Consider the following 24,547-nt stretch of genomic DNA (forward strand, 5'->3'; position numbering starts at 1 on the left):
AACCTCTGCCTTCTGGGTTCAAGCAATTCTCCTGCCTCAGCCTCCCGAGTAGCTGGGATTACAGGCATGCACCACCACGCCTGGCTAATTTTGTATTTTTAGTAGAGATGGGGTTTCTCCATATTGGTCAGGCTGGTCTCAAACTCCCAACCTCAGGTGATCTGCCCGCCTTGGCCTCCCAAAGTTCTGGGATTACAGGTGTGAGCCACCGCGCCTGGCCCTCTACTTGTTTCTTTATAAAATCTGATTTATTGTTTTTTAATGTCTTTCTCTCATTATGGTATAACTTTCTTTTATTGTCTCTTTAACACACTTACACTTACACATTTTATGCTTTTCATTTATATTTTGGGGACACCAGCATTTGTGTTTCTAACGTCCCTTTAATCTCATTATTATTATTGTTTCTCATGTGATATAACTTTGTTGTTGTGAGCTTAGCTTCAGATACATTTCTTCCCCCTATGGAGTCTCTCTAAAAAAGGGGTGGCATCATCCAAGTGGCTGGCTTTTGCACTGATACACTGTATTGTGCCACTCTGGACAGCACACATCCAGTGACTGGCTTTTGCAGGGGTATAAAGACCTAGAACCTTTGCTTCAATTTTGGTCAATTCCAAAATGCTATCTCAACCTCTGATCCAAATGCGTCATGGTTCAACTTCTGCCTCTGACAAATTTTGCTTCCCTCAATATCTCATAGGTATAATTTCTGAGAGCATTCTTCCATAATATCTTGTGCACATATTCTACTGTTAAGTCCCCAAACCCAACCCCCAGGACACCTGACCTAAGTCAGTTGAGAAGTGGTGAGAAGTGTTTTGAAAGTCCTCTGAAATAGGACTTTAGAGCTGAATTACTGCTGGTTAGAAGATAATGAGATTTCTATTATTAGTGATAGTGGGGTATGTGCAGCTTTTGCATGCCATATCAGTGCATTTGGAAAAGACTTTCACAAGTAGTGAACTGGGATAAAGTATTGGTGGATGGCAATATACTGGTGGGTACATTATCTCAGAGATTTAATAGTTTGGGACATGTCAATTTAAATTTATATTTTGTAACATCATATGACTCTCCCTGCATGTCATTAAAATAATGGAGAAATATATTGAGGGGTGAGGGCAATTGCTCAAGAATAAGGCAAACTGTAAAAATCATAAGGCCTCCATATCAGTATATAAAAAGACTTTCCTCTTTGCAGCTCAAATTCAGGGAAAGCAAGAACTAGACTTTATTAGGCTCCTTAGAATGTCAAATTCTAAATTCTTCAGTTTTTATTTTGTAAAGATTAGGGGTCTGGTTTAGAAGGAAATGGATTCTGAGACTTAGAATGGAGGCATATGTGTTAATATACTCCAGGACTTGAAAATTCATATTTCTTAAACCTTCTAGGCCAACAAAAGTAGCTATACTTCTCTCTATTAAAGATTAACACTCCCTTCCTGCCTAAAGACAATGAAGAGGCTTTGGTTTTGCAGGACAACTGGCACTCTACTCTGAACTTACAGCCGCCTTCATTGTTAGCCATCTGAGCAAACACTAAGGTCAAATCACAATGTAGGCCAGGAGCAGTGGCTCATGCCTATAATCCCAACACTTTGCGAGGCCAAAGCAGGAGGATTCCTTGAGTCTAGGAATTTAAGACAAGCCTAGGCAATATAGTGAGACTCCATCTCTATAAAAAAAAAAGAAACATATATATTTATATATAGACTTTATATATTTTTATATATTTATATTAATAAATATATATTTATGTAATAATATTTATGATAAATATATATATGAATTACCTAGACATGGTGGCACATGCCTATAGTCTCAGCTACTCTGGAGGCTGAGGTGGAAAGATCACTTGAGCCCAGGAGGTCAAGGCTGCAGAGTCATGATTACACCACTATACTCCAGACTGGGTGAGAGAGAAAGACCCCCACTGAAAAAAAAATTGCTATGTAACAGAGCCAAGGTAGAGCTAGGTATATTAAGTGAGGAAAGGCACTGTAAACTCTAAGATCAGTGGGACGTACTCAACATGGATTAGTAGGAGCTGGGAGAGTGTGTATGGAGGAAGGTCTTGAGAGCTGAAATATAGCTCTGAAATATAAATTTAGATAAGACAGAGTTCATTGATATGGAATCACTCTTTTAATAGAGACCCCCTAAAAGGTTGGTGTTAACACATGAGTAAATTGAATCCTTAGAAAAAGCAATGGCCTACCCAAGGCAAAGTAAAAATGCAAGAAAAACTTTGAAAAATGGTGAAGGTGGGAATAAGAAAGCTCAGATAAATGCAATATAAAGTGGGTATTCTATGAAGGTCAGGAAAGCCACCAGCAAATATTTCTGTGGGATGAAAAGGGGGACACTGTTTACAAAACAATAAAGAATATCTTATTGGGAAAGCACCAGCAATTTTCAGATCAATCGTGAATGTTCTCTATGATCCAACACCAAAAAACTGTGCTGGCATCCATGGCTGCAAGACCTGAAGACAGATCACATCCTAGGACTCTTTGCAGACACTGCCCACTACGAGCCCAGAGCCTGGTAGCTCTGCTGGGTGTCTAGACCCAGAAGAGCAAAACAATTGCTAAGTTCACCTTTCAGGAAGCCCCATTCCTAAGGGAAAGGGGAGAACACAACATCAAGGGAGTACCCTGTGGGACAAAAGAATCTGAACAGCAACCCTTGAATTTCAGATCTTCCTTAAGACATAGTCTACCAAAATGGGAAGGAACCCGAAAAACAATTCTAGTAATATGACAAAACGAGGTTCTTTGACACCCGCTAAAGATCATACCAGCTCACCAGCAATGGATCCAACCTAAAACAAAATATCAGAATTGCCAGAAAAATAGTTCAGAAGTTCAATTATTAAGCTAATCAAGGAGGCACGAGAGAAAGGTGAAGTCCAACTTAAAGAAATCATAAAACAGGATTCATAATGTGAAAGGAAAATTCTTCAGTGAAATAGAGAGCATAAATGAAAAACAATCACAACTTCTGTAAATCAATAACACACAGAGAAATGCAAAATGCACTGGGAAGTCTCAGCAGTAGAATTAAACAAGCAGAATAAAGAACTCTAAGATAAGGCTTCTGAATTAACTCAATCTATCACAGACAAAGAAAAAAGAATTTTAAAAACTGAACAAAGTCTCCAAAAAGTTTAGGACTATGTTGAACCTCCAAACCTAAGAATAATTGGTGTTCCTGAGGAATAAGAGAAATCTAAAAGTTTGGAAAATATGTTTGAGGGAATAATAGAGGAAAACTTCTCTGGTCTTGCTAAACATCTAGATATCCACATTCAAGAAGCTCAATGAACACCCAGGAAATTCATCACAAAAAGATCATCACCTAGGCACATAGTAATCAGGTTAACTAAAGTCAAGACGAAGGAAATAAGAGATGTGAGGCAAAAGAATCAGGTAATCGATAAAGGAAAACCTATCAGATTAACAGCAGATTTCTCAGCAGAAACACTACAAACCAGAAGGGACTGGGGTCCTACTTTTAGCCTCCTAAAACAAAACGATTACCAGCCAGGAATTTTGTATCCAGTGAAACTAAGCTTTGTAACGAAGAAAAGATACAGTTCCTTTCCAGGCAAACAAATGCTGAGAGAATTCACCACTGCTAAACCAGCATTTCAAGAATTGCTAAAAGAAGCTCTAAATCTTGAAACAAATCCTTGAAATACACCAAAATAGAATCCCTTAAAGCATAAGTCTCACAGGACATATATAACAATAACACAATGAAAAAAAACAAAACGTATTCAGGCAACAAATAGCATGATGAATAGAATAGTCCCTCACATCTCAGTACTAACATTGAATGTAAATGGCCTAAATGCCCCATTTAATGATACGGCATGGCAGAATGAATAAGAATTCACCAACCAAGTTTCTACTGTCTTCAGTAGACTCACCCAACACATAAGGACTCAAATAAAATTAAGATAAAGGGGTGGAAAAAGATATTCCACGCAAATGGACACCAGAAGCAAGCAGGTTTAACTATTCTTATATATATCAGACAAAACAAACTTTCAAGCAACAGCAGTTAAAAAAGACAAAGAGGGACATTATATAATTGTAATAGGAATAGTCCAACAGGAAAATATCAACATTCTAAATATATATGCATCTAACACTGGAGCTCATAAATTTATAAAACAATTATTACTAGTCCTAAGAATTGAGATAGATGGCAACACGATAATCATGGGGGACTTCAATACTCCACTGACTGCACTGGACCGGTCATCAAGACTGGGTCAACAAAGAAACAATGGACTTAAAATATACCCCACAAATAATGGACTTAAAAGCTATTTACAGAACATTCTGCCCAATAACTGTAGAATATAAATTCTATTCATCAGCACATGGAACATTCTCCAAGATAGACCATATGACAGGCCACAAAACAAGTATCAATAAATTTAAGAAAATTAAAAGTATATCAAGTACTCTCTCAGACCACAGTGGAATAAAATTGAAAATCAACTCCAAAAGTAACCCTCAAAACAATGAGAATACATGGAAATTAAATAACCTACTCCTCAATAATCATGGGGTCAAAAGTGCAATCAAGATGGAAATTGAAAAATTCTTTGAACTGAATGATAATAGCAACACAACCTATCAAAACCTCTGGGATACAGCAAAAGCAGTGCTAAGAGAAAAGTTCACAGCACTAAATGCCTCCATCAAAAAGTCTGAAAAACACAAATAGACAATCTAACGTCACACCTCACAGAACTAGAGAAATAAGAACAATCCAAACCCAAACCCAGCAAAGAAAAGAAATAACGAAGATCAGAGCAGAATTAAATGAAATTAAACAAAAAAAAGATAAATGAAACAAAATGCTGGCTCTTTGAGAAAATAAAATTGATAGACCATTAGCAAGAATAATCAAGAAAGGAAGAGAGATCCAGTAAGCCCAAATAGAAATGAAATGGGAGATATTACAACTGATACCACAAAAATACCAAAGATTATCCAAGGCCACTATGAACACCTTCATGTGCATAAAATAGAAAATCTAAAGGAAATAAATAATTTTTTTTTTGAAATATACAACCCTCCTAGATTAAACCAGAGATATATAGAATCTCTGAATAGACCAAGAACAAGCAGTGAGATTGAAATATTAATAAAACAATTTCCAACCAAGAAAAGTCCAGGACTAGATGGATTCATACCTGAATTCTATCAGACATTCAAAGAGGAATTGGTACTAATCCTATTGACAATATTCCAAATAGAGATAGAAAAAGAAGGAATCCTTCCTAAATCGTTCTGTGAAGCCAGTATCACCATAATACAAAAACCAGGGGAGGATATAACAAAAAAAGAAAAAAAGAAAGAAAACTACAGACAAATATCTGATAAACATAAATGCAAAAATCCTCAACAAACTGCTAGCAAGCTGAATCCAACAGCATATCAAAAGATAATCCACCATGATCAAGGGGGTTTCATACCAGGGATGCAGGGATTGTTTAACATATGTAGGTCAATAAATGTGATACACCACATAAACAGCATTATAAACAAAATGATTATCTCAATAGATGCAGAAAAAAATTTCACAAAATTTAGCATGCCTTTATGATTAAAAGTCTCAGCAAAATCAGTATAGAACAGAAATACCTTAAGGTAATAAAAGCCATTTATGACAAACCCACAACCAACATTATACTGAATGAGGAAAAATTGAAAGCATTTCCTGTGAGAACTTGAAGAAGAAAAGGATGTGCACTTTCACCACTTCTATTCAACATAGCCCTGGAAGTCCTAGCCAGAGCAATCAGACAAGAAAAAGAAATAAAGGGCATCCAAGATAGTGAAGAGGAAGTAAAATTGTTGCTGTTTGCTGATGATATGATTTTATACCTAGGAAACCCTAATGATTCATACATAAAGCTTCTAGAACTGATAAATTCAGCAAAGTTTCAGGATATGAAATTAATGTACACAAATCAGTAGCACTGCTGTACACCAAGTAGCAGTAGCACTGCTGTATCACCAAAGTGATAATCAGATCAAGAACTCAACTCCTTTCACAATAGATGCAAAGAAAAGAAAATACTTAGGAACATACCTAACCAAAGACATGAAAGACCTCTACAAAGAAAACTACAAAACACTGCTGAGAGAAATTATAGACAACACAAACAAATGGAAACACACCCCATGCTCATGGATGGGTAGAATCAGTATTGTGAAAATGACTATACTGCTGAAAATGATTTACAAATTCAATGCAATTCCCATCAAAATACCACCATCATTCTTCACAGAACCAGAAAAAAATCCTAAAATTCATATAGAACCCAAAAAAAAAAAAGCTTGCATAGCCAAAACAAGACTAAGCCAAAAGAGGCATCACACTACCTGACTTCAAACTATAGTATAAGTCTATAGTCACCAAAACAGCATGATACTGGTATAAAAATAGGCACATAGAACAATGGAACAGAATAGAGAACCCAGAAATAAAGCCAAATACTTACAGCCAAGCGATCTTTGACAAAGCAAACAAAAACACAAAGTGTGTAAAGGACAGCCAATTCAAAAAATAATGCTGGGATAATTGACAAGCCATCTGTAGAAGAATGAAACTGGATCTTCATTTTTCACCTTATACAAAATTCAACTCAAGATGGATCAAAGACTTAAATCTAAGACGTGAAACAATAAAGATTCTAGAATATAACATTAGAAAACTCCTTCTAGACATTGGCTTAGGCAGAGTTCATGACCAAGCAACCAAAAGCAAATGCAATAAAAAGAAAGATAAATAGATGAGACTTAATTAAACTGAAAAGCTCTGCACAGCAAAAGAAATAATCAGCAGAGTAAGTAGACAACCCACAGGGTGGGAGAAAATTTTCATAATCTATACATCTGACAAAGGACTAATATCTACAATCTATAAAGAACTCAAACAAATCAGCAAGAAAAAAACCAAACAACCCCATCAAAAAGTGGGCTAAGGACATGAATATACACTTCTCAAAAGGAGATATACAAAAGGCCAACAAGCATATGGAAAAATGTTTCACCTCACTAATTATCAAGGAAATGCAAATCAAAATCACAATGCAATACCACCTCAGTCCTGCAAGAATGGCCATAATCAAAAAATGAAAAAATAATAGATGTTGACATGGATGTGGTGAAAAGGAAACACTTTTACATTGTTGTTGGGAATGTGAACTAGTACAACCACTATAAAAAACAGTGTGGAGAGTCCTTAAATAACTAAAAGTACATCTACCATTTGATCAAGCAATCCCACTATCAGATAACTACCCAGAGGAAAATAAATCATTTTAAGAAAAAGATACTTGCACATGAATGTTTATAACAACATAACTTGCAATTGCAAAAATATGGAACCAGCCCAAATGCCCATCAATCAATGAGTAGATAAAGAAAATGTTATATATATACACATATGTACACACACACACACACACACACCCCATGGAATTCTACTTGGCTTTAAAAGGAACAAAATAAGAGCATTTGCAGCAAACTGTATGGATTTGGAGACTTATTCTAAGTGAAGTAACTCAGGAATGGACAACCAAGGATCGTATGCTCTCACTTGTATGCGGGAGCTAAGCTATGAGGGTGCAAAGGCATAAGAATGGTACATTGGATTTGGAGGACTCAGGGGACAGGGTTGGCAGTGGCAAGGGATGAAAAACTACACATTAGGTTCAGGGCATGCTGTTCTGGTGATGGGTGTACCGAAATTTCAGAAATCACCATTAAGAAGCTTATGTAACCAAACACAACCTGTTCCTCAAAAACCTATTGAAATAAAAAACTAAAATACAAAATAAAAAGATAATCAATAGTGCTTCAAGGTCTGATTATGTGAAGATTTTTAAATCCATTAGATTTATAACACTGAGATCATTGGTGACGTTTTTCAAATCAGTGTTTATAGAATAATAGAGGCTCAATAGTAAAATAAGGGTAAGGAGTGAAAACTGCATGTGTGGATAACACAATTATAAGTGGCATTTATCTGATTTTAATTCTTACCTAGCCTATACAAATGTTTCTAAAACTCTAGAAATTAAATGTTAATAAGAGACAATATAAGAATAATAAAAAATAAAAGAGATGATACTGCTATACTGACTTCCTGATACCAAAAGGGGGTGGTAAGATCTCAACGTAGTAGAGGCCAGGTGGTGCCGTATCATCAATAAGAACAGCAAGGTCAAAATGGCAGCCAGTGGGCACAGATGTGCAGACAGATATGAAGATGGTTACTATAATAAAAATGTCATAGGGACAGCCAACGAAGTTATTGCTCAATATATATAATCAAAATTATAAATTATGGATGATCTGGGGGTAGAGGACAGCTGCTGTAATAAAAAATAATTATCCTTCCTTCAATTCTGAACTTGAGCCAGTTTTTAGATCTGGAAAAGCACTGACTGATGGAAAGGCCAAGTGTCCAGAAGGAAGGAAACTGTAATACAAGTGTATGTAGTTATGATTCATCCAGTCCTCCCACTGACCATTCACTTGGTTAAAAATGCTGTAGAAAAAGGGGAATACACAGACATTTCAAGAACTATTGAAAAACAGAGGCCAAGTTGACACTGAACTCTGCAGAATCAAATAATCATGATGGCATCCCTCTTAGAGTCAAAACATATTGGAACAGGTGGTAAATGGAATCTTAGCTTAATTCTAAGTATCATTGATTCTGCTAGGTCCATGGGCCCATTCAATGGTCATTTCACTAGTTCCCAAATGTATAACTGGAGTGGGTATACAGGGTCATTGGTAAACCTCCCACAGTTGCTCCTTGGCCTGTAGATAACAACTATCATATAAGAGAGGTCAAGCAGAAGGATATGAATCTGCCAAACTATCAGCTCACAATGTAATGATTTTTTAAAACCCCATCCTAAAGCAGAAATTAATGCCCTTAAACACCTAAAAACATGTAAATTCATATTATATCATGAATTAATTTATTATCTATGAAAGGATCTGTCAGACACTCATAAAAACCAGATACATTTCAGAAGACTATAGTATATATTATTGTTAACTCTGCAAAACACATAGTAACCCACTATAGCTACCATGCCAGATATGATAATTTTAGAGGGATTAAGGAAAAGAGCAATCAAGATTCTGCAAATTTTCAGATGGATTTTACCTTTGTATAAAACATATGCACCAGATCTGCACAAAAATGGACTCTGGTAGATGCCATAATGTGCTGCAGAAATTCTCCAGCATTCAGGACTGAAGCATATATTTCACTATGCTATAAGTAGCTGCCTGTCCCAAGGCTAATCCCTTCTCAAGTCAATATTGAGAACAATATTGAAGACAAAAAACCCAACCTGCTATTTAGGATATTTCTGAAGGGCCACCTGGACTCGGATACCCTGATCAGTGGAGGCCTTTATTGTCACAACATCACAGTTCAAAATCTCTCTTTCCTCACTCCTCTGCATGTGCTCCTGAGAAGCACTCCTCAATAGACTTTTTCTACACTTAATCCCAGAGTCTGCTTCTTGGGTATCTAAGAGAGCATGACATTTTTATTTTTGTTTATTATTGTGTGTGTGAAGTATAAAATAAATGTTTTTGTTTAATTCCGGTGAAGCATATTTTAAATTTAAATTTATCTATTTATCACAGAGCCCTTTTCTCCCACCACCAAGAACTGTAGGACATAATAAATATCCTTATTGCTTCTCTAAGAGACTGGGTAGATTTTTTTTAAGCCTTCTATCTCTGGTTTCAAATGGACCAACTTCTAAGTCTTCCAGTTTTCTTATTCTTAATCTCAGCCAAGTATGAAAGCATATATTCCACCCCTGAGTGGAATTTAGCAAGAAAATCTGGTACTTAAAAACACATATTTAGATGTGCTGGTATGTAACATGTATATGTATGTAGGCATATTTTTATATAAATATGACATTTGGGAATTTTCTTTCCCGTAGTCCATAACATGATTTCAGTTTCTTAAAAGTGGTAATATAAATTTCAATATCATTGAAGTATTTAATCTATTTAGACATGTAAGCTACAAAAATAGAAGATAGGCTAAATTCTTGTGGAATAAAGAATATATAAAGAACTGTAGATGCAAAGAGTTTTGATAAAATATTTCAGAGAACAATATGACATACTACTCAGCAATGGTTTTTTTGTACCTTTAAGACAGGAACACAAAATGTGAAAAATATGTAGGCTTTACCATCATAAATCCTAAATTTACGTCCAGACACACCCTCTTAATTTACTTCACTGATCTTAAGAATAACATCAAACTTAGATTAACACAGCTTCCTCCTCTGTGGAATGGGCTCAGTAACCTGAGTCATAGAGTTATGGTAAGAAACCATTAGCATGAAATTTATAAAGTCATTACATCATCATCTTAAATAACCATCATTCTCCCGGACATAATATTTATTAAAATGTGTTATTTATGGTATAGATAACAGTGTAATGAAACTACATTGAAATATATGTACTATATATTTGAAAACTGAGATGGGATTGCTGTGTAGAAATCAAAAAGCTTTGTAGAAATTAATTCAAATACCATCTATTCATCATTAATGTAGCTTAAAAACTTACTATAATAAGCATATTCCAGTACTCTGTTGTCCTATTCTACAGAAATGTTACACCTATATCTATGGTCTAAGTCTTAAACCATAGATAATAATAATAATAATAAGTAAATCATTATTTATGAAAGAAATAACATTTGTAATAGAGACCTCAAAATGATAAATGTCACACAGAAATATCTACCACTAATAACAGCTATGGTAAAGCCTTATTGTCGACCAAACTTTTCCCCAAAATAAACTAGAATAATAATCTGAAAGCAAGCAGAATTTGAGAGGCTTCAGTGATAAAATGTAACTTTAATGTACAATGTATTAGAATGAAATTGCCTTATAAATTATCTTACACACAGAGTAGATGTCCTGCCATGAGATTTGATCATAACCTATTGTGATGATCTATCTCTGAGGCTAATTTAATATGACAACATTAAATATTGAATTCCTATTATTAACTTTCCTAATTTAATTTTATGCTCACCAAGAATCTTTCAAATATGAAATTTGGCAATTTCTGTTCTATACCTCCAGAAGGAGATTGTGCATTTGATTTTTTATGCAATTTTATTTCTCAGTGTAAACTAATTGTATTGTTATCCTGGTTTAGTACATTAAGCTTGGTTAATCTGTGTCTATCCCTGAGAAATGGAGTCACTTTATGTTTACAAATTAGTCTGCTTAGCCTGATAACATATATGGATTGAGGTTAAAGGATTAAGTTAAGGTTTACAGAGGAGACCTTTCTGGCCAGCGTCCAAGGCATGTCTGCATCACACTGCATGCTCCATACATTTTTTGTTTGAAATTTCTCCAAGTGGTAGAGTATATGACTCATTTAATCTACAAGTGTAGATTCAGTTCATTTAATCTACAAGTGTAGATTCAATTCATTTAATCTACAAGCGTTTGATAAACGCTTGTAGAGTGTCTGAGCTACTGCAGAGTGATTCAGATCAGAAGCTTCATACTCAGGCTGCTTACCAAACCCCACCATGTAGAAACTGAGAAAGCTTACTAATTTTTTTAAGTTGTGTGTGTGTGTGTGTGTGTGTTATTATTCTGATCTGAAAATATTTATCCCATATGGTTGTGGGAAAGCTAAATAGAGTTAATATTACAGAGTTGAGGCACCTGAAATAAGAAATAATATTGCAAAGGGAATTCAGTGCACTTTGAACATGGAAAAGCACAGAGCAAGGTTTGTTCTCATCATCATCACCATCCTGTTTACAAGTATTACTATTAGCAAACCACTCTGTAAAGCACAAGAGTTTCAACATAAATAACATTTTTTTTCTAGAAACAGTTACCTACTAATTTATATAGGAATAAAAAATGGGGGAAAGTAACTATACTATGAAGATAAGCATAGTATTGTGAAATGCAGATAATAGTGCCTGCCTCACAGAGATTTGTGAGGATTAAATGGTGTATGTAAAATTTCTGACACATGGTATCTACTCAGAAGTGGTTATTCTTGTAATCCATTGATTATGGATGTCCTGCTTCATTACTTAGTCACCAAAATGAAACCAAATACTGTTTTTTAAGTTTTAGAATTGCAGCTATATATTGCTGTGGTCTTTAATCTCAGGGACTTGGGCATAAATCGTAATATTCTATCCCATAATATACCTAAGTCCCTGTAAGCTTCCCGACTTCAACAGCCTCAGAAAAGGACAGTAGAAAGCACTCCTCAGTTCAGCAACAGAACCTATTCTCTGCTGCAGGCTGCTTCACTCTCACTGTGAGAACAGGGGTCTTGCACATTCTTTTGATGTCCTGGGATCAGTTGTGATGATAGAGAGCTATAGTTGTTCCAATAGACCACTTTTAGGCCCAGGCTTTAGTAGTGAGAAAGGGAAAAGAGTGGAATCCTGATCCAGAGCAGAGTTTTTCAGCCTTGGCATTATTGATATTTGGACAAGATAAGAGTGTTGTGGGAGACTGTACTGTGAATTGGATATTTAACAACATCTCTGGCCTTCACCCTCTAGATATCAGTAGCACCCTCTTCCCCAATCAAGGTGACAATCAACATGTCTTTAGACATTGCCAACTGTCCCCTAGAAGTCAAAATTGCCCTGGGTTAAGAATCAGTATTTTAGACACATGCCTATAAACTTTTGAATTAATGCTTCTCTTATTACCAAAGAAAAATACTTCATTTCCACTTTATTTGGCACTCTGGTACACTGCTATTATTATAAGATTTTGACTCATTTGAGATGTGAGTAATTTAGGTCTAAGTGCACAAGAAACATTTTTGAAGAAAGTAACATTTATTCCGGGGCTGGAAGAATTTTGTGAGATGGAGAATGAGGTGGTGATGGTGGTATTTTAGCCTGAAAGAAGAGTAAATAAAGACTTGGGTCTATGAATGTTCCCACCTTGTTTGGTGAACTCCACACACATAAGTATTTATGACCAATTCTTTGAAAGTAAAGGTCCTGCAGAGAAAGATATATTTATTATTAAACTTAAGAGTAAGACAGACTCTTATTACACATCCTTATATGTTCTGTAGGACCAAGAAATGAAAGTTAACAAAAGTAGAACAGTGAGTCTTGTCCAGCGGGCTGATTGATCCTGATGAACGAATGAAGGTTAATCTAGACTGGTGCATAAGAAATGTTGATTTTCTCCATCTCTTGTTAAACAAGTTAGTTAAGCATCAAATAATAGGATTTGCTGTAAAGCTTTATATCTTAACAATTTTACCCATTTGTAGAGTTCTTCTTATGTGCCCGAAAAGTGCTATTTTGTTGTAAGTTTTACCATGGGACATGTGGTAAACATTTTTACTTCTATTTAAATGCAATAATATGAAGCTCAGAGAGATTGGATTTAAGATCTTTCTGAATGGAAAGACTTTTCTTAGAACTCAGTAAAATATAATTAATACATCTAAGTGTTGGGAGATGAACTTCCAGTGGCTTTTAGTAAGAATATTATTAAATAATATATTAATTCCCATAATTTTGCACTTATGTTACAACTATAAGGAGTCAATATTTATTACTTAAGGGAAGTCAGTATTTGTTACTTAAGTTAAAAATTCTGCTATTACGTGTTATTTTTGTAGCTCCTTAAAAATACAAAATGTGATAAAGATTTCTGATTTGTCTTTTTTCTTCTTTCCACTGTGAGTGTGTGCTTCTCGCAATGATTAGAAAGCCTGGTAAATTCTGAATCTCAAGTGTTTTGCAATACAAAACAAAATTTAAAAATTAAAATCTTACAAGATTACAAATTGATTTAAGACATCTCCATTTATGTATGAGTGAAATTAATATTCAAGTATCACCAAATTACACTCTAGGCTCACATTTAAAATATTCTTGCTCCAACATGTTTTGAACCTTTGTGAAAAGTGTGGTTTGTTTAATGTGCTGGGAATATCCAGCTACCCAATTTAGAGGGTAAGATATTAATCTTTACGATAGATCTGAACCCTCAAATTGGAAAATTAGAAAACCAGAGGAGAAACAATAAGGCTCAATTAGTAACAATGTCCTGCCTCTGACTATATACAACATCTTAGAATTTCATGTCACACAAACCTAGTAATATAAGCATTCCATTCAGCCACACGGAATTACCAGTGTATGATTATACAGCTTTCATTACTCCACACTAGTGCTCGACTTATCTTTCCCCAACTGTTACACCAACTCACCTATCTCTAGATCTTTTGGTTACCTTCCCTTCCTTTAAAGACTATCTCAAAAGTCATTTAATATACAAGGGCTTCCTATCCTCAGAGTTGTAATTCTTCTTTCTCCTGTAGCCATTTTAGCTGACTTAACATTACATTGCAATACCATTTATAACTTTATCAGTTCTTTGAAGACAAGAATCATGTCTCACTTATCATTTTGATATGGGTAACTACGGAACAATGTCTTGCACATAGCTATGTTTAAATGTTTATTGATAACGATTTGGATTTATCATGTATGGAAGCACATTTTCCCCCTATTTCACTCCCTCTTCTTCTTAAATTTAGCAAAAATTAGTCATGGGACTTTAAAGGAGACTCTCTTTTTGGAGAATACTATACAGAAGATGATATGAGGGATTGAGGAGTCTGACAGCATAAAACTCTGATTATCTTGCAGGTATCGTACCCTGACCACAATCTTAATAAATTCATTTTTACTCTTCACTTTTTCTCCTTAGGCATCGCCTGGCCATTCAAAACCCTTGAGCTCTCTGAGATCATCTTTTGTCTTTGTAATAACCTCTCTTTTCCTTGTTTGATTCACATAAATGTTTATGAAGAGGTCTGATCTTTGATGTCAAAATCCTTTCCTACCACAGAATGGAAAAAGGTACTGAAAGTCCAATAGAAAGAATTCATGTTATTAAACAATGAGGGAAATGGTTTCACTATGAGGAATGTCAGATTATATTTATTTACAGGAACATTTTAAGCTATTTTTACTTTGATTTGTAGTCTTTGTTCCTTTTTTACTTTAAGTTTTATTTTTATGTCAAACAAACAGTGTAACAATTATAACTGGCTCCAGAGTTATTACAATTTTGCAAAATAATGACCATATTAAACATACCATTTTGGTTTAACGTCAGATTCAGTAAATAAAATTCACTCTTCACTAAAACTAAAAAGCATTATCTCATATTCTGCTGCTCATCACCAACTCAGAAATAAAGCATCTACATTTTTGGTATATTATTTCTACTAGAAAACACAATGCCCTAGGCAAAACATCTCCTTTTGTACTTTGACAAGCCAATAGGTATTTTACTCTATCATAAAACAAATAGCTTGAATAAAACAAAACCATGAGATTAATAATTATTTTAACTGGCTATGAAGCTTTAAACAGACACACACACACACACACAAATTGCAGAGGGAAAATATATTAAGATGTATAAGACAATTAAAATAAATTCAGTCATGCTCCTGAAAACTTAATCTCCTGTGTGTAGTAATCTGCACTTCTTAAACAGCAATAGGAGGGCTGTATGTCACACAAAAGACATTATCTTAACTGGTACTGTTCAAATTGATACATTCTGAACAATGTCAAAATCATATATGCAAACGGATGAAAAGAATGAAAGAGAAAGAGACAGAGGAAAACAAACAAGTAGGGACTCAATGTTTAATAATTTTGCATTTCTCTTGAGATTTTAAAATAATAATTTTAAAAATATTAAATTTTACTGGTAAATTCATTTAAGAGAAAATAGTTTTTAACTGTATTAACAGAATATTTTATGAAAACTATAGAATTTAAGTGGTCCTCTGTGTCTGAACCTAGCAGGGGACTCAGTTTGCATAACAAATGAATGAGAATGACTGAGTACAGATCACTCTGGGCTGAAGTAGAGTGTGAGTTAAGCAGTTCTAAGAGCTCAAGATCTATTGCATAGCATGGTGTCAAGAGTTAATAATAATGTATTATATGTTTCAAAATTGCTGAAAGATTAGATTTTTAAACGTTCTCTCTACAAGAGAATAAGTGGTGAGGTGAGAGATATGTTGACCAGCTTGATATAATCACTACTCAATGTATACATATGTCAAAACATCACATTGTATCCTATAAATATATATAATTATTATTTGTCAATAATAAAAGCAAAAAAGTGAGACTAGAAAAAAATGTGGGACTAGATTTTGGAGGATGTAAAATCCATGTAGAGTTGTCCTTTCTAAAGATGTGAAAAATGTATATTTATTTGTATTTGCGTACTTTTCTCTGAATTCAGAATTTTGATTTTAAAACACATGATCATTTATACTCTAATACTGAGATTTTTTCACAGGAGGATCTAGATGCAAAAGAATGAAAAGGAATGCATATAATACAAGGTGACAGACAAATTCAGTCTTGGATTTGTGGTTAATACTAATATAACAGAGTCCCAGACATAAAAAAGCTTGTGAAATTACATGGGAAATTTCTTATAGTAACTGTTTACCCACTTTCATCTCTGTAATTCCTAATATCCATATTATAATGTTTTAAATGTTTGAGAAACTTTAATATGGAAATTTTTATAATTATTTGTTTAACAGGGCTTCGTTATCAGTTATGGATATTTCTGATGACCTTCCTTTTTATTAAACTTAATTGTTGCTTGCAACAGTATGATTAGAATGTCAGTTGAAACATTCTGAAAAAAATAACTTGCTAATGTGCTTCAAAGGTTTAAAAAATATTAATAGGTTCTAAGCCAAGTTATTTTTAGGCTGTCCACTAAGAAACTAATCTCATCCATAAATAAACTGCAAAATATCAGCTGAAGTTTTATTTCTAACAGAAAAACATAATGAAAATAATCTAAAAGTTCAGTATTTAAATATTGGATAAACTGATTATATTTATTCATATCATTGAGACACCTAACAAAAAGTCCTAAATCGAGGGGAGAATTAAGATTTAGACATAGAATAAAACAAAAAGGAAAAATACTACAGACACAAATATTAACTATAATAATAATTAGTAGTAACTCCTGTGGCAGGATTGCAAATTAATCATAATATACTCAGGTTCATTCTGAATATCCTAAATTCCTTCTCATCCTCCTCGTGTAAGTCTTACCCTCTGGGTAATTGAACAGATAAACGTATTTTCTACTCTCCCGAAATTTGAATCGTCTGTAAATAACATGCTCATTCCTTCGGATTCCATTCTATCTGCTGGTCTTCATTATGATGGAGTATGGATATAGGAGTAAAGGAAGACATCATTATGTCTCTTTTTTTTTTTTTTTTTTTTTCTGAAGTATAGTCACCCTCTGTCACCCAGGCTGGAGTGTGGTGACCGTGACCCAATCTCGGCTCATGACAACTTCTGCCTCCCTGGTTTAAGTGGTGGTGGTGCCTCAGCCTCCCAAGTAGCTGAGATTACAGGTGTGTGCCACCACACCTAGCTAATTTTTGTAAGTTTAGTAGAGACGGGATTTCGTCATTTTGGTCAAGCTGATCTCGAACTCCTGACCTCAAGTGATCAGCTCTCCTCGGCCTCCCAAAGTGCTGGGATTACAGACATGACCCACAGTGCCCAGCCCACTGTATGTCTTTTATCACATGTGGGAATGGAGGGAACAGGGTGTCTGGGTCATGCAATGCTTTCCAGAACCTCATTCTTTATTTCTGGGCAGTGGTTTATTCCTAGTGGTTCTTGGAGATGAGCGGTGACCCTGAAGCACATTGTACTTTTATCCCTAGGATTTCAGCAGGCATGTGGCTAGTCACATCTTCCCAGCATTTTACACTGAAAGTAGAGGCTATGTTATTTGCCTTCAACATGCTTCTCTTCCACAATCCGTATAGGAAGGGTCAAAAATTATCTTTTATTAACATAATATATTATATATTCATTTACATAAAATTCTACGAGTAAGAATAAAGGACTAATTTTTGATGTCATAAAAGAGGAAAAACAGGTATTGAATAAATCTTACCTCTTGGCAAAGCTTTGCCTTTTATTAACTCCATGCCATGCCCTATTTTGGATGTCAAAAGCCTGATATAAACTCTCTTTTGCTTTTACATTCTGAGTAAATAAATCCTAACACTCCTTCAGGTAGAAGAAAGTCATATTTTGATTAGATAATGCTTCTCCTCTTTGAAAGGCAAAAGGGAAAAACATGTTTGAATGTTAAAGCTGTTACACCAATGTCTGGCAAAGGATCATAAATCAGATGTGTCCTAAGCCTTTCTTTGAATTATCAGATTTAATCCTCAATGAGTCCTTTGATATGGGTACTAACAGAATTTAGTTTTGATTAGTCTTTCAGGGATTAAACTAATTCCACAACCTGAATGACGGAGCTATTAAATGGCAAAACTTAGCCATATCAGGCCCCGAAGTTGGAAATCACAACAATTGAGCCCACTTCCTCCCCAAATGTGTTAGTAATAGAAAATAAAAGAATTGAAAATGCATCAAAATATTTGTCTCTACAAACAAAAGTTTTGGCAGCTTGTATTTTCTCTTTTATTACTTTCTGAGTTTCCTAATATTCAACAAAACTAATATATTTTCAAAGACTCTTCTCAGTTTTAAAACATAATGATGAGATATCTTCTCACACCAACCAGAATGGCTCTTATTAAAAGTAAAAACAACAGTAGGTGAGGCTGCAGAGAAAGAGGAACACTTATACACTATTGGTGGGAATTCAAAATAGTTCAGCCACTATAGAAACCAGTTTGGAGATTTCTCAAGGAACTAAAAATAGTACCACTATTTGACTCACCAATTCAATTACTTGGTATATACCCAATGGAGAATAAATCATTCTGTTGAAAAGACACATGCACTAATACATCCATCTTACTTAGCGCTATTCTCAGTAGCAAAAAGGTAGAATCAACCTAGGTACCTATCAACAGTAGATCTGATAAAGAAATTGTGGTACATATACAACATGGAATACTACACAGCTATAAAAAGAATGAAATAATTTTATTTGCAGCAACATGGATGCAGTTAGATGACGTTGTACTAAGAGAATTAATATAGAAACAGAAAACCAAATACCGTGTAGTCTCACTTATAAGTGGGAACTATAAAAAAATAGACATACTGACCAATGAAATAGAATAGAGAGCCCAGAAGTAAACCTACACACCTACAACCGTCTGATCTTTTACAAAATTGACAGGATTTTGCAATGAGGAAAGAACGTCCTATTCAATAAATGATGCAGGGATAGCTGGCTAGCTATATCAAAAGAACCGGACCCCTACCTCTCACCACATATAAAAATCAATGCAATAGGGATTAAATACTTAAATATAAGACCTCAAACTATAAAAATCCGAGAAGAAAAGCTTCTTGATATTTGCTTTGGCAAATAATTTGTGAATAAGTCCCCAAAAGTAACTGTAACAGAAACAAAAGTTGACAAGTGGGACCTAATAAAACTAAAGAGCTTCTACACAGCAAGAGCAATTACTGACAGGGTAAACAGACAACCTACAGAATAGGAGAAAACAGTCATAAACTATGCATCTGGTAAAGGTGTAATACCCAGAATCTACAAGGAACTAAACAAATAAACACCAAAAATAAACACACAAATAACCCTATTAAAAATGGGCAAAGGCTATGAATAGACATTTCTTTAAGAAGACATACAAATGACCAACAAATACATAAAAATTGCTCAACATCCCTGATGTCAGAAAGATATAAATCAAAACCACTGATACAATTTCACACCAGTCAGAATGACTATTAATAAAAAGTCAAAAATAGCAGGTGCTGGCCAGGCTGCAGGGAATAGGGAACACTTATACACATTTTGTTGGAATGCAAAATACTTCAGCTCCTTTAGAAAGCAGTTTGGAGATTTCTCAAATAAGTAAACATAGAACTAACAGTAATCTCGTTAGAGGGTATATACCCATAGTAATATAAATCATTCTACCAAAAGAAACATGCACTTACATGTTCATCAAAGCATTACTCACCATAGCAAAGACATGAAATCAACATTAAGTGCCCATCAATGGTGGATTGGATACAGAAAATGTAGTACATCTACACCATGGAATACTACACAGCCGTAGAGAGAACAAAAGTATGTTCTTTACAGCAGCGTGGATGGAACTGGAGGTCATTGCCCTAAGCAGATTAACACAAGTACAGAAAACCAAAGACTGCATGTTATCACTTATAAATGGAGCTAATGATTGAGTACACGTAAAAATAAGGTGGGTAAAGCAGGACACTGGGAACTAGATGCAGGAGAGAAGGAGAGGGGCATAGGCTGAAAAACCACTTATTGGGTATTACACTCACTACCTGAGTGATGAGGTTATTTGTACCCCCAAACTCAATGCACTCAATATACCCATGTAACAAACCTTCACATATACCCTTTAATCTATAATAAAAGTTGAAATTATAAAAAAAAAACAAAAATGGGTACACATGGACATAAAGATATGAACAATAGATATTGGGAACTATGAAGTGGGAAAGAAGGAGGGAGAGCAAGGGTTGTAAAACTAACTATTGGGTACCATGCTCAATAACTGGATGATAGGTTCCATCGTATGCCAGACCTCAGCGTCACACAACATACTCTTCCAGCAAACACACACGTACCCTCTGAATCTAAAATTAAAATTTAAATGAAAAAAAAATTCAACTTTTTACTGTACATCACATTCCACTATATTTTACTTGGCATATATCTTTATTCATGTGTATAATTATTTTTAGCATGTGTTAATAAGTGAAGAATATCTAGTTCAACATTATTGCTAAGATTTGTAATAATTTTTGCCAAATCAATTTACAGAAGGTCTATTTCAATATCCTCTCTCATCAGGTGAGCATGAACTTGCTGGTTTCTCCTTAGTCTCACAGAATTTAGTATTCTCTGTCTATATCTTAGATATAAAATAATTTTTCAAAATGGTACATTGTTGTCGATAAAATTGATATTTATTTGAAGGTTAATATTCACTAGGTGTAATGTCAAACTGGATACTAAGGATATTAGCATTTGTTCTGAAATCTGAAAGTAATCTGGATTTACTTTTCTTTTTGTACTTTAATTTAATTTTTAAGTTTTATTAACATTTCGTGTGTTTTAATAATTAGAAAAAGACCTTTAAAAATCTCAGTTCTACTCATGTAATACTTTGCAAAGAAACTCTTACCCTTTACCTTAAATAACATTTAATTAGCATACTAATATCTAGCATACTAATATCTGTTAATCACTTATTAATTATTTGAAATTATGTTAATGTAGGCTTTTATTGTAAAAACTAAAAAAACAGAATATGCAAGAATATTAAAAAACTATTGTAGATGCAAGAAGAGGTATTTTGGATAACCAAATTGTCTTTAGTTATTTTAAATCATACCAACAGAGAGGTTTCACATTTAAATCCTTTAAGAGTAAGACTTTTTCTGTTCCTAAAACATGAGTAATTTTTTGAATAATCTTTTTTTTTTTGTTAAGTCTTTTAATCAACTGAATTGGTGGTAATATCACTACAATTTTTCACTCAAAATTCAATTTAAAAATTTCAGTTGTAATTCATTCAAATTCTGGCCTAAATGAAATACTTAATTCATGCTAATGTAAAATCTAAGTAAAATTTATAATAAATTTTAAAAATTTTATAAAGATTAAAACTTTTGAATTTAAACACCAGACTTTTTTCCAACACTATTGACTTCTTATCACTTTTTATGACTCAATACAATTACTTCTGAAAATAGTATTACATTAAACTTAATAATAATGTTTTTAGCCAGGTGCAGTGGCTCATGCCTGTAATCCATTACTTTGGGAGACTGAGGAGGGGGGATGGTTTGAGGCCAGGAGTATCTAAATAACATAGCAAGACCCAATATCTACTAAAACAGTTTCTAATGAAAGTGGCATTGATTGACCCCTTACTATACATAAGACCATTTTAAGTATTCTGCTTGCACTGACTAATTAAGTCTACACGGCAAATTTTATGCGGCATATATGATTACCATTCTCATATTTCAGAGGCTAAAACCAAGGAACAGATATTAAGCAATTTTTTCCTAGTAGCACAATTTAAAAAAGTGAAAAAGTTGAACTCTATGTACATTCTTTCAGTATCTAGAGGCTTTTAAAGCATTTTTTGGTTTTCAAATTCTTCATGTTGATATAAATTTTCACAGACTTTAGCACTATTTTCTGTTTTGTCCTATAGCTGTCTTCCTGTATCTAGATGTTTTAGCCAGCAACTCTATTTAAAATCTGACAGACAGAAATTGATGTTCCAAACAAGAGAGCTGTCCACATCCTTTGAATTTGAATGGTGCATGTCTTTGTCACTGTTTTCATTCTCTCTCTTCTTCTGTCCTGGGTCGCCAGAAATTTGTCTTTCCCTTGTCTTATTTGACTGATAGCTAGAACCAGCTTTGTGAAAGCTGTTCAGATAAGCAGGCGTGAAAACTAGTAACAAGGAAGTGTCATGGCTAGATTTACATCCGAAATGATAGGGAACACTGACAAGAACACTTCAGAAGCAGTTATTTGTGTCTGATGGTGGTAAAAAGTGATGAGAAAGGAACAATTCAGTAATCTAAATGCTGATTTGTTTGACTGGACAGATGAAAACAGTGCAGTGATGACTATCAGCTTGGTCTTTCTTTTTATAGAGATCTATAAGGTAAGTTGCTTCATTTAGATACACATGCCTCTCTCAATCAGGGATAAAAAGAAGGTGCAATATTTAAAAATCCAGTCAAGCATAATGGCATTTGTGCTTTCAAATTGGAATACAATTTAAAAAATGATAATAATATTTAATGCCTTATTCATCACTTGATATTGAGGTTCAAATTTTCATTATTCAAATTGGCCTAAAGTTTCATTTTTATCTTACACTGTGATGATGTGAGATTCATATATTTTCTTGCAGTACTTTAGGGTATCTTTCGGTTATCATGCCCTAAGAGTTATTGAGTTTTTTTCTTCACTTTCATCATTTATAAAATGGGTCTCAAAATATGAATGCTTAACATAGCTATTCTTGCTAAAATTAATAATGTAAGAGATGTAGAGCAATATGTAACATGCTAATAACATGTTAGATATTACTTCATAGTAAATACAGAATGTTAGATATTATCTTCATTGTTACTATTTTATTGCGTGCAATTTCATATATTGCATGCAGATGAGGGATCATTTATGCACTTAGATCTATGAACTATCAGGTGGCAAGGGGAATAGGTAAAGGAATACAATACAATAAAGACAAATTTCTCTTCCAGTAGCAGTGGTTGTTGACATATTAAACTTAACTCTGAAGGCTTGGGGAAAGGAAAAATTGTTGTTGAAATTTTTAGCCATTTCCATTGTTTGTCATGTAATATTACATTAGGAAAACAAAATATCTTTTAAAAGGCATGCAGTTCCATTTACCCTTCAATCAGGATGCTATTTAAATTACCCCCGATGAATAAAAACATAGAATGTGGAAAAACAAAACAAAACACAACAATCTAAAGCAAAACAAAACAGAAATCCAAAAAAGAATGCTAACATGCTAAAAATTCTTTCTTGTTCACAGCCTACAGTCCATATGCTTCAGTCTATTGTGTCTTGATCTAAGAAGAGATGCAGAACAGATGGTATGTTGGTGGCAGGCTGAGTTAAGCTTATCTTCTGTAAGAAAAGATTTCTACTGTCCATATTTCTGACTTATTATACCCAATTTTAATATGCATCTTAAATGACAAGTGTGAAAATATAAGCACTTAAATATTTGCAGTTCTTTAAATCTTGACGAACATTGGTGGACATAGTTATTATATGAAAATTTAAGAGCTGTTTTCGTGATGATTTTTAAATCCAGACTTTATTCAGTCTTTGCTAAATTTAAATCTCACAGTTCTCAGGTACTAGAAAGGGGCCTTTTTCTGTATGCTCTAGAACTCTTTGGCCAATATACGTTACTTAAATTTGTATATGAGCACATCATTTTTTGTAAAAAGTAATCATTCTATTCTCTGCTTATGATTATAGCATTTTGATTCATTTTACTTCATCTAGTTTGGCAATATTTTGATAGAAAATGCATCAGATATAGGATTCCTATAGGATCACAACATCAAAACTTTCATGTTACAGTGTTGATAAATTCTACAGACTTTGATAAAGTCTACAGAAGTGTAACATTCCCTAGACTCATTAAAAATTTTAATAGGATGTCCAGTCCCTTTGATAGGCTGCTATTATTATTAACACCTGTCAGGAGATGACTCAGCTAATTATTGAATAAGATGGTCTTAGATGATAAGATTTTTTTTCATATTGTGATATTTTTGAAATGAACAGTGCTGAAAATATGAAGACAAAATTTTGTTGTTAAATGGGTTTAAACCC

General features: G+C 34.0%; 1 long non-coding RNA gene across 1 annotated transcript in view; it reads left to right on the top strand.

Moving 5' to 3' along the window:
- Nucleotides 1-24,547, top strand: part of LOC129526231 (uncharacterized) — a 182,815-nt gene that overhangs the window by 129,381 nt on the left and 28,887 nt on the right. Inside the window, exon 2 of the long non-coding RNA XR_008670828.1 lies at nucleotides 23,733-23,793. This is a non-coding gene — a long non-coding RNA (uncharacterized lncRNA). The remainder of the gene's footprint in view (nucleotides 1-23,732; nucleotides 23,794-24,547) is intronic.

The sequence above is a fragment of the Gorilla gorilla genome, chromosome 14 (assembly GCF_029281585.2).
Source record: "Gorilla gorilla gorilla isolate KB3781 chromosome 14, NHGRI_mGorGor1-v2.1_pri, whole genome shotgun sequence".
Taxonomy (NCBI): domain Eukaryota; kingdom Metazoa; phylum Chordata; class Mammalia; order Primates; family Hominidae; genus Gorilla; species Gorilla gorilla.